The sequence below is a fragment of the Lichenostomus cassidix genome, chromosome 27, assembly GCF_008360975.1.
Source record: "Lichenostomus cassidix isolate B80296 chromosome 27, HeHo_3.0, whole genome shotgun sequence".
NCBI lineage: Eukaryota > Metazoa > Chordata > Aves > Passeriformes > Meliphagidae > Lichenostomus > Lichenostomus cassidix.
This window is the reverse complement of record NC_139507.1, coordinates 3952649-3969300: the sequence shown is the minus strand read 5'-3', so window position 1 is coordinate 3969300 and position 16652 is coordinate 3952649. Positions and strand designations below refer to the sequence as shown.

General features: G+C 43.4%; 4 long non-coding RNA genes across 12 annotated transcripts in view; 1 reads left to right on the top strand and 3 right to left on the bottom strand.

The window, feature by feature from the left end:
- Window positions 1–2667: 2667 nt before the first annotated feature.
- On the bottom strand, window positions 2668–5027 carry LOC146426684 (uncharacterized). The gene is made up of 2 exons (XR_014856706.1): window positions 4914–5027; window positions 2668–4786 (listed from the first exon to the last, which is right to left on the bottom strand). It is a non-coding gene; the product is annotated as an uncharacterized LOC146426684 (long non-coding RNA).
- LOC146426683 (uncharacterized) lies at window positions 4437–5444 on the top strand. Its single transcript, XR_014856709.1, has 3 exons — window positions 4437–4548; window positions 4606–4844; window positions 5150–5444. It is a non-coding gene; the product is annotated as an uncharacterized LOC146426683 (long non-coding RNA).
- An 8068-nt stretch (window positions 5445–13512) lies between these two features.
- On the bottom strand, window positions 13513–14591 carry LOC146426682 (uncharacterized). The gene is made up of 3 exons (XR_014856707.1): window positions 14071–14591; window positions 13910–13977; window positions 13513–13534 (listed from the first exon to the last, which is right to left on the bottom strand). It is a non-coding gene; the product is annotated as an uncharacterized LOC146426682 (long non-coding RNA).
- A 1264-nt stretch (window positions 14592–15855) lies between these two features.
- Window positions 15856–16652, bottom strand: part of LOC146426662 (uncharacterized) — a 117029-nt gene continuing 116232 nt past the window's right edge. The window contains exons 2-3 of one of the 9 annotated variants that reach the window (XR_014856681.1): window positions 16246–16644; window positions 15856–15976 (exon numbers count right to left, since the gene is read on the bottom strand). This is a non-coding gene — a long non-coding RNA (uncharacterized LOC146426662). The other 8 variants (XR_014856678.1, XR_014856682.1, XR_014856684.1 and 5 more) reach the window with 8 other exon arrangements.

Below are 16652 nucleotides of genomic sequence, written 5' to 3'. Positions count from 1 at the left end.
CCAACCTTCATCTCCAACCTTCATCTCCAGCTCATCCTGCCCAGAGCAGCTGTGGTGCCCCTGGATCCCTGGCAGTGTCCCAGGCCACACTGGACATGACCTGGAGCACCCTGGGACAGTGGAAGGTGTCCCTGCCATGGCAGGGGTGGCACTGGATGCCATTTAAGGTCCTTCCAACCCAAACCATTCCAGAACTCTGGAATTCTCTGAGGAATCCCTGATCTCTGCTGCCATTCCATGTGCTGCGACCTCAGAAAAACCACACCGAGGTGTCTCTGTCAGAGCAGCACCTTCCTGCCCACCACCACCGCCTCTAAAATAACCATTTATTTCCATAAATTCTGCTTTGGAAGTGGCTGACTCGGAACAACTGCAGATTTCTCCCGGGACAGCACTGAACCTCCCGGGAGAGGTTTCCTTGCTGCTCCAAAAGCAGCTCCCATACGATGGCAGCAGAGCCCTGCAGCTGCTTCCAAGGAATTTTTTTCCCCAGTATTTTTTTTTTTTTTTCCCTAAAGGCAGTTGTTTGTTTTGGTTTCGTTCTTGGGTTGGTTTTCTGGTGCTTTTTTTTTTTTTTTCCTCTTTTTTTTTCCTCTCCTTGTGACTTTATTCCTCAGCGAAACTGGAAATAGAAACAAAGCAAAAAATCATCCTCAAATAGAAGGAAAAGGCATCGTCTGAGAGCAGTTCCTTAAATTAACAACATCATGACGTCACCCCGACTGCGATATTTTTGCCGAAAAGTTAAATTAGACAAAGGTGCAAAAAAAAAATAAAAATAACGTGCCTTGGAGCTAAGCAGGCAGAGCCTGAAGCGATGCTGCTCCTGGTTTTTTCCACCTGGGATCCAGGACTGGATTGAATCTCTCCATGGAATTCTGTCCTGCCTCCACAAATCCACCCCAAAAACCAATAAATCCACCCCAAAACCAGCAAATCCACCCCAAAACCCAACAAATCCACCCCAAAAACCGACAAATCCACCCCAAAACCTAACAAATCCACCCCAAAAACCAGCAAATCCACCCGAAAAACCAGCAAATCCACCCCAAAACCAGCAAATCCACCCCAAAACCAACAAATCCACCCCAAAAACCAGCAAATCCACCCCAAAAAACCAACAAATCCACCCCAAAAAACCAACAAATCCACCCCAAAACCAGCAAATCCACCCCAAAACCAGCAAATCCACCCCAAAAACCAGCAAATCCACTCCAGAACCAGCAAATCCACTCCAAAACCAGCAAATCCACCCCAAAAACAACAAATCCACCCCAAAACCAGCAAATCCACCCCAAAAACCAGCAAATCCACCCCAAAAACCAACAAATCCACCCCAAGAACAACAAATCCACCCCAAAAACCAGCAAATCCACCCCAAAAACCTACAAATCCACCCCAAAACCAACAAATCCACCCCAAAACCAGCAAATCCACCCCAAAACCAGCAAATCCACCCCAAAAACCAGCAAATCCACCCCAAAAAACCAACAAATCCACCCCAAAAACCAGCAAATCCACCCCAAAACCCAACAAATCCACCCCAAAAAACAACAAATCCACCCCAAAAAACAACAAATCCACCCCAAAACCAGCAAATCCACCCCAAAAACCAACAAATCCACCCCAAAAAACCAACAAATCCACCCCAAAACCAACAAATCCACCCCAAAACCAGCAAATCCACCCCAAAAACCAACAAATCCACCCCAAAACCAGCAAATCCACCCCAAAAACCTACAAATCCACCCCAAAAAACCAGCAAATCCACCCCAAAACCAACCCAGAGAATATAAAATTATTCATTTACCCCAATATTCCTCTTTCTAGAAACCACCAGATTCCATCAGGGGAAGAAAATAAACTAAACCGGGGTGTCTGCAGTGTCCTGGGACAAATTTTTGGGACAGCCTGAGAGGATTTTCAGGATTTCCTGCGGTTTGTCACCCAGAGCTGGTCCTGCACAAACCCCGCAGTGATTGGGATAATTAGCGGTAATGGGCTCTGCGCTTTAATTGCGTCGCGGTGGAATAAAACCATTAGCTGGTGTTTGTCTGCAGTGAGTCACTGATGGGTTTGGGGTTTTTAGGTGTAATCCGGTCACTGGCTGGGGACGGGGCTGAGGGGAGGGGAAAAAAAAAAGCACAAAATTGAGTTTTTTCCCAAATTCCCGAGGGTTGGGTTCGTGGTTTGTTCTGAGCACGAGTGGCCTTGGCTTGGTTGTCACATTTATTTAATTCAGCTTTGCCAACCCAAATTTTGGGTTCACCCTCCCCCAAAAATTGCCTTTTTTTGTGACTTTTTTAAAGTGCCTTTATCACCTTTATTTTCATTTTAAATCCTATCATCTTTATTTTAGGATATTCATTTTAAAATGCCCTTATCACCTTTATTTTAGGATATTCCCTGACCACCTCTAGGGCAAGATGGGAACAGAAAACTGCTGAGCACCAGGCAGAAAAATGATGGAGTTTTGTGGTTTCTTGGGGCATTAAAAGGAAACACAAAAGGTGGTTGGGGGCTGAAAGAAAATTAATGAAAACTTGCACCAACGGGCCTGAAAAGAATCCTTTATTGTGCTATAAGCAATGGAAAATAAAAAGCGGAAAATGGAAATAATAATAACAATAATAATTATAATAAGAACAAGAATAACGATAATAATAATAACAAAAATAATAATAATAAATGGCAGTAACAATAAAAAACAACAACATCTGCAGAAGAAAACCATAATGCTCCAAGTCTTATCTGTGCCCCTGCTCTGCCATTTTAGGCAGTAAATTTCTCCTCCTTAATCTCTCTAAATCAAATTTTTCCTCCTTTGCCGAACAGTTCCTCCTTCTCGAGCGTTATTGAGGAGCTGCAGCCTTTAATTTATCCCTAAAAAAAAGCAGATTCGGGCTTGTTACAGAATGATAAAAGGAAATGATTAGTGGGAATTGTTGACTCATCCAGCACGGGGAATTCAGGCGCAGTTTCCTGTCATCCTGCGTGAGGAATTCTCTCGATAAAAGCACCATATTCCTCTCAGATGGTTGTTTTTAGGGACTGGCAGAGGATGGGGAAGGGGCAGGGATTTGTGTTCCCAAAATCCTGGTTGGATCCGCTGGGAGGCTGAGCAGGATTTTACCCCAAATCTTATTTTATTGGTATTATTTTGCCTTTTATATTGGATCTGTGCAGAGAGAGGGAGGAGACCCAGCAGGAGGAGTGAAAAGAAAGGGGGAAAAAGAGGAAAATTTAACAGAAAACAGGAAAATGAGGAGGAAAAGGAGAATTGAATCCTTGATTCAAGGTCTGAGGCTGACAGAAATGGCAGATCCCATCCCCAAAGAGGAAAATCTAACAGAAAATAGGAAAATGGAGGAGAAAAGGTGAGAAATTGAATCCTTGCAAGGTTTGAGGCTGACAGAAATGGCAGATCCTATCCTCAAAGAGGAAAATCTAACAGAAAATAGGAAAATGGAGGGAAAAAAGGAGAAATGAATCCTTGCAAGGATTGAGGCTGACAGAAATGGCTGATCCCATCCCCAAAGAGGAAAATCTAACAGAAAATAGGAAAATGGAGGGAAAAAAGGAGAATTGAATCCTTGCAAGGTCTGAGGCTGACACAGGGATTGAGGCTGATCCCATCCTGGGGAATTCTGCCTCTTCCCTGTCCCCTCTGCACCCCAAACCTCCCTGCTGGACCCTGGGGCTGCAGGAAACCACAGCAGGATCTTCCCTAATAATCAGAATTTCCAGCTGTCCCCATTCCCCCTGGGACCAGAGCCTGCTGTGTGGGGCAGGAGTGGATTTAATGCTGGAAATTGTCCTTTTCCTGCCTTTCCCACCCCATTTTGGTCCCTGCTGGTGGCTGAGGGGAACTCACAGCGCTCTGCCCTTCCACCAGGCATCACTTCCATGGATTTTAAAACCCTTGGAGTGGGATCAATCCCAGAATTCAGGAAGGGGGTGTTTGCCTCAGCCAACCACTGAGGCAGGAGGAGCCCAGGGGGAACCAAGGTGGTTTGGAAAATGCCAGAGGCAGAATCCCAGGAGGAGCCCAGGGAACTCTCCAAGGCTCTTTGGAAGATTCCAGAAGCAGAATCCAAAGTCCCAGATGAAGGATCTAAACCGTGGGAAGGAGGGAATATGGGAGTGGAAGAGGCTGGAGAAGCCCAAGGAGAACCAAGGTGGTTTGGAAGATTCCAGAGGCCAAATCCAAAGGCTCAGCTCCTGCTCCCTGCCCTAAAAGCCCTAAACCTTGGGATGGAGGGAATGTGAGAATAGAAGAGGCAGGAGGAACTCAGGGAGCTCTCAAGGGTGGTTTGGAAGATTCCAGAGGCCAAATCCAGAGGCTCAACTCCTGTTCCCTGCCTTCCAGATGAACCTTGGGAAGGAGGGAATGTGGGAATAGAAGAGGCAGGAGGAGCCCAGGAATCTCTCTGAGGTTGTTTGGAAGATTCCAGAGGCCAAATCCAGAGTCCCAGATGAAGGATCTAAACCTTGGGAAGGAGGGAATGTGGGTGTAGAAGAGGCAGGAGGAGCCCAGGGGCAACCAAGGTGGTTTGGAAGATTCCAGAGGTGGAATCCCAGGAGGAGCCCAGGGAATTCTCCAAGGCTCTTTGGAAGATTCCAGAAGCAGAATCCAGAGGCTCATCTCCTATTCCCTGCCTTCAGATGAACCTTGTGATGGAGAGAACATGGGACTGGAAGAGGCAGGAGGAACCCAGGAATCTCTCTGAGGTTGTTTGGAAGATTCCAGAGGCCAAATCCAAAGTCCCAGATGAAGGATCTAAACCTTGGGAAGGAGGGAATATGGGAGTGGAAGAGGCTGGAGAAGCCCGAGGGGAGCCAAAGTGGTTTGGAAAATTCCAGAAGCAAATCCAAAGGTCTGTCTCCTGCTCCCGGCCCTAAAAGCCCTAAACCTTGGGATGGAGGGAATGGGGGAGTAGAAGAAGCAGGAGGAGCCCAGGGAACTCTCCAAGGTTGCTTGGAAGGTTCCAGAAGCAGAATCCAGAGGCTCAGCTCCTGCTCCCTTTCCAAGGGTGGTTTGGAAGATTCCCAAGGCAGAATCCCAGGAGGAGCCCAGGGAATTCTCCAAGGCTCTTTGGAAGATTCCAGAGGCACAATCCAGAGGCTTAGCTCCTGCTCCTTTTCCAAGATGGTTTGGAAGATTCCAGAGGCCAAATCCTGAGGCTCAGCTCCTGCTCCCTGCCTTCAGATGAACCTCGGGAAGGAGGGAATGTGGAAGAGGCAGGGCAGGGATGAGGTGGATGCAGATCCAGGTGGATACAGATGATCCAGGTGGATACAGATCCAGGTGGATGCAGATCCAGGTGGATACAGATGATCCAGGTGGATGCAGATGACCCAGGTGGATGCAGATGACCCAGGTGGATGCAGATCATCCAGGTGGATGCAGATGATCCAGGTGGATGCAGATGATCCAGGTGGATGCAGATGACCCAGGTGGATGCAGATCATCCAGGTGGATGCAGATGATCCAGGTGGATACAGATGATCCAGGTGGATGCAGATCCAGGTGGATACAGATGATCCAGGTGGATGCAGATGCTCCAGGTAGATGCAGATCCAGGTGGATGCAGATCCAGGTGGATGCAGATGACCCAGGTGGATACAGATGATCCAGGTGGATGCAGATCTAGGTGGATGCAGATCCAGGTGGATGCAGATGACCCAGGTGGATGCAGATCCAGCTCTGCCCCACATTCCTGTCCCACCCTCCACCCTCCCCTCCCCAAATCCCACCCCAAGCTCTGCCCTCTGCCTTTCCCAGCCTGCTCCTCCTTCCTTCCAAACATTCCCTCTGCTTTTCCCTCCTCCAGCTCTGCGGACAAACATTCCTCAGCATCCCTGAGCATCCCAAACCATGCACAGCTCGGCCTGGAATCCCTGCTTCCCCTTCCTCCTGCTCTTTAGGATGCAGCAGCCAGCCCCAGCCAGATGGGAACCTGTCAGGAAAACGGGAATAATCACCCACTGGAGCAGGGATGGCAGCCAGGGCTGCTCTGCTGCCTGATCTTATCCTTTTCCTTGGGATGGGTTTGTGTTCCCAATGTTCTGGTTGGATCCGCTGGGGAGGTGAACAGGATTTTTCCCCAAATCTTGTTTTCTTGTTGTTGTTTTGTGGTTTATATTGGATCTGTGGAGGGAGAGGGGTGAGACCCAGCAGGAGGGAAAAGAAAAGGGGGAAAAGAGGAAAATTTAACAGAAAACAGGAAAATGGGAGGGGGAAAAAAGGGGAGGAATTGAATCTTTGCAAGGTCTGAGGCTGACACAGGGCCTGGCTGATCCCATCCTCAAGGAGAAAAATTTAACAGAAAATAGGAAAATGGAAAGGAAAAAAAAGCGGAGGAATGGAATCCTTGCAAGGACTGAGGCTGACAGGGCCTGGCTGATCCCACTGTCAAAGAGAAAAAATTAACAGAAAATAGGAAAATTGGAGGAAAAAGGGGAAAAACTGAATCCTTGCAAGGACTGAGGCTGACACAGGGCCTGGCTGATCCCATCCTCAAAGAGAAAAATTTAACAGAAAATAGGAAAATGGAAAGGAAAAAAAGAGGGGGAATTGAATCCTTGCAAGGATTGAGGCTGACACAAATGGCTGATCCCATCCTCAAAGAGGAAAATTTAACAGAAAATAGGAAAATGGGAGGAAAAAGGAAAAAAAACTGAATCCTTGCAAGGTCTGAGGCTGACACAGGGTTGGGCTGATCCCATCCTCAAGGAGAAAAATCTAACAGAAAATAGGAAAATGTGAGGGCAAAGGGGAAGAATTGAATCCTTGCAAGGACTGAGACTGACACAGGGCCTGGCTGATCCCATCCTCAAAGAGGAAAATTTAACAGAAAATAGGAAAATGGGAGGAAAAAGGGGAAGAATTGAATCATTGCAAGGACTGAGGCTGACAGAAATGGCTGATCCCATCCTCAAAGCAGTAAATCTAACAGAAAATAGGAAAATGGGAGAAAAAAAAAGAGGAGAAATTGAATCCTTGCAAGGATTGAGGCTGACACAGGGCCTGGCTGATCCCATCCTCAAAGAGGAAAATCTAATAGAAAATAGGAAAATGGGAGGAAAAAGGGGAAAAACTGAATCCTTGCAAGGACTGAGGCTGACAGAAATGGCAGACCCCATCCTCGGGGATGAAACACCGAGGAAAAGTTTATTTTGGGAGGGATGCAGATCCTCTCTGGAGTTGCTGTCCTGGCTGGGGAGGGGAAAGGAAGGAATGCCATGGAGGTGCCACAGCGAGAAAAATCTTAATTAACCTGCTAATTGCTCCAAGCTTCTGGTTTAGAATCGTGGAATTGTTGAGGCTGGAAAAGACCTTTAAGGTTCACAATTCCAACTGCCAGCCCAGCAGTGACATCCAGCACGAACCAATGTCCCCAGGTGCCACATCCAGCACTAACCAATGTCCCCAAGTGCCACATCCAGCACTAACCAATGTCCCCAAGTGCCACATCCCAGGATTTTGGACACTTCCAGGGGTGGAGCAGGGCTGTTGTCCAGGGAATATCCTTTCCATGAGGAAATTCCTGCTGATGTCCAGCTGACCCTCCCTGGGACATCCTGAGGCTCTTCCTGCTCCTCCTGTCCCCTGGAGCACAGCTGTCCCCAGCTGTCCCCTCCTGTCCCCTGGAGCACAGCTGTCCCCCCTGGCTGTCCCCTCCTGTCCCCTGGAGCACAGCTGTCCCCCCTGGATGTCCCCTCCTGTCCCCTCCTGTCCCCTCCTGTCCCCTGGAGCACAGCTGTCCCCCTGGCTGTCCCCTCCTGGCTGTCCCCCCAGCTGTCCCCTCCTGCCAGCAGAGCCACCAGGTCCCCCTGATCCCATTTTCTCCAGGAGCAACATTCCAACTCCCTCAGCTGCTCCTGGAGCTCCAAAGCATTCCCAGTTCATTCCCAGTTCATTCCCAGTTCATTCCCAGTTCATTCCCAGTGCTCCAAACCATTCCCAGTTCATTCCCAGTTCATTCCCAGTTCATTCCCAGTGCTCCAAACCATTCCCAGTTCATTCCCAGTTCATTCCCAGTGCTCCAAACCATTCCCAGTTCAATTCCCAATTCTCCAAACCATTCCCAGTTCACTCCCATCTCCATTCCCAGTGCTCCAAACCATTCCCAGTTCAACTCCCAGTGCTCCAAACCATTCCCAGTGCTCCAAACCATTCCCAATTAAATTCCCAGTTCTTCAAACCATTCCCAGTTCAATTCCCAGTGCTCCAAACCATTCCCAGTTCAGTTCATTCCCAGTTCCATTCCCATCACTCCAAACCATTCCAGGTTCATTCCCAGTTCTCCAAACCATTCCCAGCTCCATTCCCAGTTCTCCAGTTCATTCCCAGTTTATTCCCAGTGCTCCAAACCCTTCCCAGTTCATTCCCAGTTCATTCCCAGTTTATTCCCAGTTCTCCAAACCCTTCCCAGTTCATTCCCAGTTCATTCCCAGTTCATTCCCAGTTCATTCCCAGTTCTCCAAACCCTTCCCAGTTCATTCCCAGTGCTCCAAACCATTCCCAGTTCAATTTCTAATGCTCCAAACTATTCCCAGTTCATTCCCAGTTCATTCCCAGTTCATTCCCAGTCCATTCCCAGTTCATTCCCAGTTCCATTCCCAGTTCTCCAAACCATTCCCAGTTCATTCCCAGTTCATTCCCAGTTCATTCCCAGTTCATTCCCAGCTCCATTCCCAGTTCATTCCCAGTTCATTCCCAGTTCATTCCCAGTGCTCCAAACCCTTCCCAGCTCCATTCCCAGTTCATTCCCAGTTCATTCCCAGTTCATTCCCAGCTCCATTCCCAGTTCATTCCCAGTTCATTCCCAGTTCATTCCCAGTTCATTCCCAGTGCTCCAAACCCTTCCCAGCTCCATTCCCAGTGCCCAAACTCCAGGAATATTCTGTTTTTCATGGATCACATCCAAACCTGTCCCTCTGCTGCTGTCAGACCTCTCCAGGCCCCTCTTTGCTCTGCCACCAGCAGGAGCAGCAGATCCTCGTTTTTCCCTCGAGTTTTCCCTCCTGACCAGCTGGGAAAGGTGAAGGAATTCAGGAATTCTCATTTTGGAGGTTGTTATTATTTTATATTATCATTTTATATTATCATTTTATATTATTATTTCATATTATTTCATATTATTATTTCATATTATTATTTTATATTATCATTTTATATTATTATTTCATATTATCATTTCATATTATTATTTTATATTATTATTTCATATTATTATTTCATATTATTATTTCATATTATTATTTTATATTATTATTTTATATTATTATTTTATATTATAGTGTATTATGTGATATTATATTATGTTATGTAATATTGTGTTATATTGTATTGCATTATATTGTTATGTTATATTACATTGTTATATTACGTTATATTGTTTATTATATTATATTATTATATTATATTATATTATATTATATTATATTATATTATGTTGTATTATATTATTTTATATTATTTATATTATATGACATTATAATAGAATATTCTATTATATATATAATATATTATATTATATTATATTATATTATATTATATTATATTATATTATATCATGTTGTATTATATTATATTATATTATGTTGTATTATATTATATTATATTATATTATATTATATTATATTATATTATGTTGTATTATATTATATTAATTATATTATACTATTTTTTTTTTTATTCCAGAGGTCTGCAAAGCAGGAAGAGCCCAAAATCCTCCAGCAGCAAAGAGGAATTTGGCAATAACCTCCAGGGGAGGAACCTGCCTGCAGCTCCTCACAAACCCCACAATCACCCTCAAACCTCCTTCCAGCCCTCCAAAAAATCAAATTTAAAACGCTTTTCCTCCTCTCCTCCTTTATCCAGGAATGTTTTCAGTGATGTCACTGCAGGGGATAAAATAAAAAAAGGTTTATTTGACTTCTGCCAGCACAGGGTGGAGGTTCCTGTCAGCTTTTTAAATAAAGTGACAAAACCACCTGGAGATTTTTTTATAGCTCAGATCGAGGGGGGAAAGAGGGAAAATGGAGTTTGGTTTTCCTGGGAATGAGGGGAAATCGCTCTTTGTGAAATATTCAGGATTTGGGGTGTGAAAAAGGGGGGAAAGATCAGGAAAATCAGTGGGAAATGGTGGAAAATTGGGTTTTTCCTCATTTTTTTGGTGAAGGTGATGCTCTGATCCTCCCGGGGCAGCTGCAGGGAGCTCCCTGCTCCTTCAAAATCCCATTTTTTCCAGCATTTTGCTGCTGATGATCCAAGAATTCAGCCTCTTCTGCCATCCCTGCATCCCAGGAAGGGAAAAAACCATCTCCAGGTGATTCCACCTCACCTCAAAACCCCTTTTTTCCCCAAAAAATCCCCAAAAACCCATAAAAATCCCAAATTTCCTACGAGACAGAAAACCACGAGACAGAGAATTCATCCTCTCCTGCCATCCCTGAATCCCAGGAGGGGAAAAAACCATCTCCAGGTGTTCCCACCTCATCTCAAAACCCGCTTTTTTCCCCAAAAAATCCCAGAAAATCCCAAATTTCCTACGAGACAGAAAACCACGAGATAGAGAATTCACCTTCTCCTGCCATCCCTGCATCCCAGGAGGGGAAAAAACCATCTCCAGGTGATCCCACCTCACCTCAAAAACCCCTTTTTTCCCCCAAAAAAATCCCCAAAACCCATAAAAATCCCAAATTTCCTGCGAGACAGAAATCCACAAGATAGAGAATTCATCCTTTCCTTCCAACCCTGCATTCCAGGAAGGGAAAAAAACCATCTCCAGGTGATCCCACCTCACCTAAAAACTCCCTTTTTTCCCCAAAAAATCCCCAAAAACCCATAAAAATCCCAAATTACCTACGAGACAGAAATCCACGAGACACAGAATTCACCCTCTCCTGCCTTCTCTGCATCCCAGGAGGGGAAAAAACCATCTCCAGGTGATCCCACCTCACCTCAAAACTCCCTTTTTCCCCCAAAAAATCCCCCAAAACCCATAAAAATCCCAAATTTCCTACGAGACAGAAAATTCCCACCTCTCCTGCCATCCCTGCATCCCAGGAAGGGAAAAAACCATCTCCAGGTGATCCCACCGCACCTCAAAAACCCTTTTTTCCCCAAAAAATCCCAGAAAATCCCAAATTACCTACAAGACAGAAATCCACGAGACAGAGAATTCATCCTTTCCTTCCATCCCTGCATCCCAGGAGGGGAAAAAACCATCTCCGGGTGATTCCACCTCACCTCAAAACCCCTTTTTTCCCCAAAAAATCCCCAAAAACCCCTTTTTTCCCCAAAAAATCCCCAAAACCCATAAAAATCCCAAATTACCTACGAGACAGAAAACCACGAGACAGAGAATTCACCCTCTCCTGCCATCCCTGCATCCCAGGAAGGGAAAAAACCATCTCCAGGTGATTCCACCTCACCTCAAAACTCCCTTTTTCCCCCAAAAAATCCCCAAAACCCATAAAAATCCCAAATTACCTGCGAAACAGAAATCCACGAGATAGAGAATTCATCCTTTCCTTCCATCCCTGCATCCCAGGAGGGAAAAAAACCATCTCCAGGTGATTCCACCTCACCTCAAAACCCCTTTTTCCCCAAAAAATCCCAGAAAATCCCAAATTACCTGCGAGACAGAAATCCACGAGACAGAAAATTCCCACCTCTCCTGCCTTCCCTGCATTCCAGGAAGGGAAAAAAACCATCTCCAGGTGATTCCACCTCACCTCAAAACCCCTTTTTCCTCAAAAAATCCCCAAAACCCATAAAAATCCCAAATTTCCTGCGAGACAGACAACCACAAGATAGAGAATTCATCCTTTCCTTCCACCCCTGCATCCCAGGAGGGGAAAAAAACCATCTCCAGGTGATCCCATCTCACCTCAAAACCCCTTTTTCCCCCAAAAAATCCCCAAAAACCCATAAAAATCCCAAATTACCTACGAGACAGAAATCCACGAGACAGAGAATTCACCCTCTCCTGTCTTCCCTGCATCTCAGGAGGGGAAAAAACATCTCCAGGTGACTCCACCTCACCTAAAAATCCCCTTTTTTCCCCAAAAATTCCCCCAAAAACCCATAAAAATCCCAAATTACCTACGAGACAGAAAATTCCCACCTTTCCTGCCATCCCTGCATCCCAGGAAGGGAAAAAAACATCTCCAGGTGATCCCACCTCACTTCAAAACCCCTTTTTTCCCCAAAAAATCCCCAAAAAATCCCATAAAAATCCCAAATTACCTACGAGACAGAAAATTCCCACCTCTCCTCCCTCCCTGAGGCCCAAAAAACCACATTTAACACCAAATTCCCTTCTCCATTCTGCCTGGGAAATCCATCTTTTGGATTTTTTTTGGATTTTGGATTTCTCCAGCCACGAGCTCTGCTGGAGCAATCTGCTCCCTGCTGGCTGTCAGAGCTCTTAATTAATAATTAATAGTTAATAGGATAATTAATTAATAATTAATAGGATAATTAGGACCCCAGGCTGGCATTTCCAGGGCACAATTATTTGTTTATTTGAGCGGCTGAGGGAATTTTTCCCCATTTTTTGGGGTGTTGTTGAGCTTGAGAAGCATTTGTTGATGGTTATTTAATTTTTTTCCCTCGTTTTTTGTTAAAAATGGTGATTTATGTGTTAAAATTTATGTATAAATGGGATTTATATGTTTAAAAAATCAGAATATTTCCATAAAAACGAGATCTATATATATAATCTAATTATAGATCTGCTGCTTCTCCACTCGGAGAATTAGAGCAAAGCACAAGGATGGCAGAATTTTATTTTATTTTTTTTTTAAAATCCTAATTAAATCAAATTAACTCCTACCTGTTTGCTTTGTTAGCTCAGCTTCTCCCAGCCTGGGGAAAAAAAGGAAGGGAGGGAGGGATGGAAGGGAAAAAAATGGGGAAAAAAATGGGAAAAAAATGGATTTATTATTGATTTTTCTGATGGGAATGAAGGGATGGAGATAAAAGGAAGGCTGGCTGGGGAGTATCAGGTTAGGAATGAGTTTTAAAGTGATTTTTGCATTTAAAATAATTCTGATTTTTGCATTTAAAATAATTCTGATTTTTGCATTTAAAATAATTCTGATTTTTGCATTTGAAGTAATTCTGATTTTTTGCATTTGAAATAATTCTGATTTTTGCATTTAAAATAATTCTGATTTTTGCATTTGAAGTAATTCTGATTTTTTGCATTTAAAATAATTCTGATTTTTGCATTTAAAATAATTCTGAACCCTCCAGAAATCAAAGCATTGACCCTGAATATTGTTTAAATAAAATAAAATAAAAACCAGATTATTGAAGGGAATTTCACTGTGCAAGGAAGAAAATTAAATAATCCAAGCAGAATAAATGAGAAAAAAATTACAGCTTTGATTCAAATCTCAATTATTCACTCTGGGAACTCCTCCTGGTAACGATGAGTTATTGCAGGGAAAAAATAAAAAATTATTTCTTAAAAGAAATAATTCCCCAAAATCAGGTTTTTATTCCACATCCAACCTCCAGCCTGGGTGGAAAATCCATAGGAAATCATAGCCAAATTTTTAAATTTTCAATTTTTTAAAGTGTCTTCAGTCCCTCAGCCCGGGCAGATAATCCATAGGAAATCACAACAAAAAATTTAAATTTTCAATTTTTAAATTGAAACCCTCAGCCTGGGTGAATAATCCATAGGAAATCACAGAAAAAAAATTAAATTTTCAATTTTTAAAGTGTCTTCAGTCCCTCAGCCTGGGTGGAAAATCCATAGGAAATCACAGCAAAAAATTTAAATTTTAATTTTTAATGTGCCTTCAGTCCCTCAGAACAGCCCGGGCAGATAATCCATAGGAAATCACAGCAAAAAAATTAAATTTTCAATTTTTAAATTGAAACCCTCAGCCCGGGTGGATAATCCATAAGAAATCACAGCAAAAATTTTTAAATTTTAATTTTTAAAGTGCCTTCAGTCCCTCAGAACAGCCCGGGTGAATAATCCATAGGAAATCACAGCAAAAAATTTAAAATTTTAATTAAATTTAATTTTTTTAAAGTGCCTTCAGTCCCTCAGAACAGTCCAGACTGCGCTGGGAATTCAAATATGTCAAAAATAGGTTTTTAATGATTAAGAAAATCATTTTTAATGTCTGAAAAAAAAAGGAAATTTCACCCCAAACTCTTTCCACCCCAAATTCCAGTTGGCTTTTCCCAGGAGAATGGAAAAGATGGAATTTCCCACCTGGGAAAAAAACCCAGGAATGTGACAAATGAGAAAATTTGGGGCAAAATTTGGGGTTTTTCTCCTCCTTTTTGAGCTCACGACTCGCAGCAAACCCCAAATCCAGAGGGAAACAGAGGAAAACTTCGGGATGGGGCTGGAAAAAGGAAATTAAATTTTATTTTATCATCACATTCCTGTTGCAGAATTCAGAAAAGAGGATTGATCCCCAGGGGAGCATCCAGGCTCTGCTCGCCGGCAGAATTTGGGGATGGAAAATCCATTTTTTCCCCTTTTTTTTCTAAGCCCTGACAGCACTGGGTTTTCCGGGATTTCCAGGATTTCCAGGATTTTTGGGATTTCCAGGATTTTTCCAGGATTTCCAGGATTTTTCCAGGATTTTTGGGATTTCCAGGATTTCCAGGATTTTCGGGATTTTCGGGATTTTCAGGATTTTCAGGATTTCCAGGATTTCCAGGTTTTCCCAGGTTTTCCCGGATTTTCAGGATTTTCAGGATTTTCAGGATTTCCAGGATTTTTCCAGGATTTTCGGGATTTTCAGGATTTCCAGGATTTCCAGGATTTTTCCAGGATTTCCAGGATTTCCAGGATTTCCAGGATTTCCAGGATTTTCAGGATTTCCAGGATTTTTGGGATTTTCAGGATTTCCAGGATTTCCAGGATTTTCAGGATTTCCAGGATTTCCAGGATTTTCGGGATTTTTGGGATTTCCAGGATTTTCGGGATTTTCAGGATTTTCAGGATTTCCATGATTTTCAGGATTTTCAGGTTTTCCAGGATTTTCAGGATTTTCAGGATTTTCGGGATTTCCAGGATTTCTGGGATTTCCAGGATTTTTGGGATTTTCAGGATTTTCGGGATTTTCAGGATTTTCAGGATTTCCAGGATTTCCAGGTTTTTCAGGATTTCCAGGATTTTCGGGATTTTCAGGATTTTCGGGATTTTCAGGATTTTCGGGATTTTCAGGATTTTTGGGATTTCCAGGATTTCCAGGTTTTTCAGGATTTCCAGGATTTTCGGGATTTTCAGGATTTTCGGGATTTTCAGGATTTTCGGGATTTTCAGGATTTCCAGGATTTTTGGGATTTTCGGGATTTCCAGGATTTCCAGGATTTTCAGGGTTTTCAGGATTTCCAGGATTTCCAGGATTTTTGGGATTTCCAGGATTTTTCCAGGATTTCCAGGATTTTTGGGATTTTCGGGATTTCCAGGATTTTCAGGATTTCCAGGATTTCCAGTATTTCCAGGATTTTCGGGATTTCCAGGATTTTCAGGATTTTTCCAGGATTTTCAGGATTTCCAGGATTTCCAGGATTTCCAGGTTTTCCAGGATTTCCGGGATTTTCAGGGTTTCCAGGATTTCCAGGATTTCCAGGATTTTCAGGTTTTCCAGGATTTCCAGGATTTCCGGGATTTCCAGGATTTTCAGGATTTCCAGGATTTCCAGGATTTCCAGGTTTTCCAGGATTTCCGGGATTTTCAGGGTTTCCAGGATTTCCAGGATTTCCAGGATTTCCAGGATTTTCAGGATTTCCAGCTCCTCTTGCTCTGCAAGGAAAATTCGGGGGAAGTTTCCCTTCTATTTCACCACCTGAATTTGGAATTTCTCCTACTCCAGCACTTGAATTTGGAATTTTTCCTTCTACTCCAGAACTTCAGGAATTTGGATTTTTTTCCATCTACTCCAGCACTTGAATTTTGAATTTCTCCTTCTACTCCTTCACCTGAATTTTGGACTTTTTCCTTCTACTCCTCCACCTGAATTTGGAATTTTTCCTGCTACTCCTTCACCTAAATTTGGATTTTTTCCTTCCACTCCAGCATCTCAGGAATTTGGACTTTTTCCCTTCTACTCCTCCACTTGAATTTGGATTTTTTCCTTCTACTTTTTCACGTGAATTTGGAATTTTTCCTTCTACTTCTTCACCTGAATTTGGAATTTTTCTTTCTACTCCAGCACCTCAGGAATTTGGAATTTCTCCTACTCCAGCACCTGAGTCTGGAATTTTTCCTTCTATTCCTTCACCTGAATTTGGAATTTTTCCTTCTATTCCTTCACCTGAATTTGGAATTTTTCCTTCTATTCCTTCACCTCAATTTGGAATTTCTCCTTCCACTCCAGCACTAGAATTTTGAATTTCTCCTACTCCACCACCTGAATTTGGAATTTTTCCTTCCACTCCAGCACCTCAGGAATTTGCACTTTTTCCTTCTACTCCTTCACCTGAATTTGGAATTTTTCCTTCTCCTCCACCATCTGAATTTGGAATTTTTCCTTCTACTCCTTCACCTGAATTTGGAATTCTTCCTTCTACTCCAGCAACTGAATTTGGAATTTTTCCTTCCACTCCAGCATCTCAGGAATTTGGATTTTTTCCTTCTACTCCTCCACCTGAATTT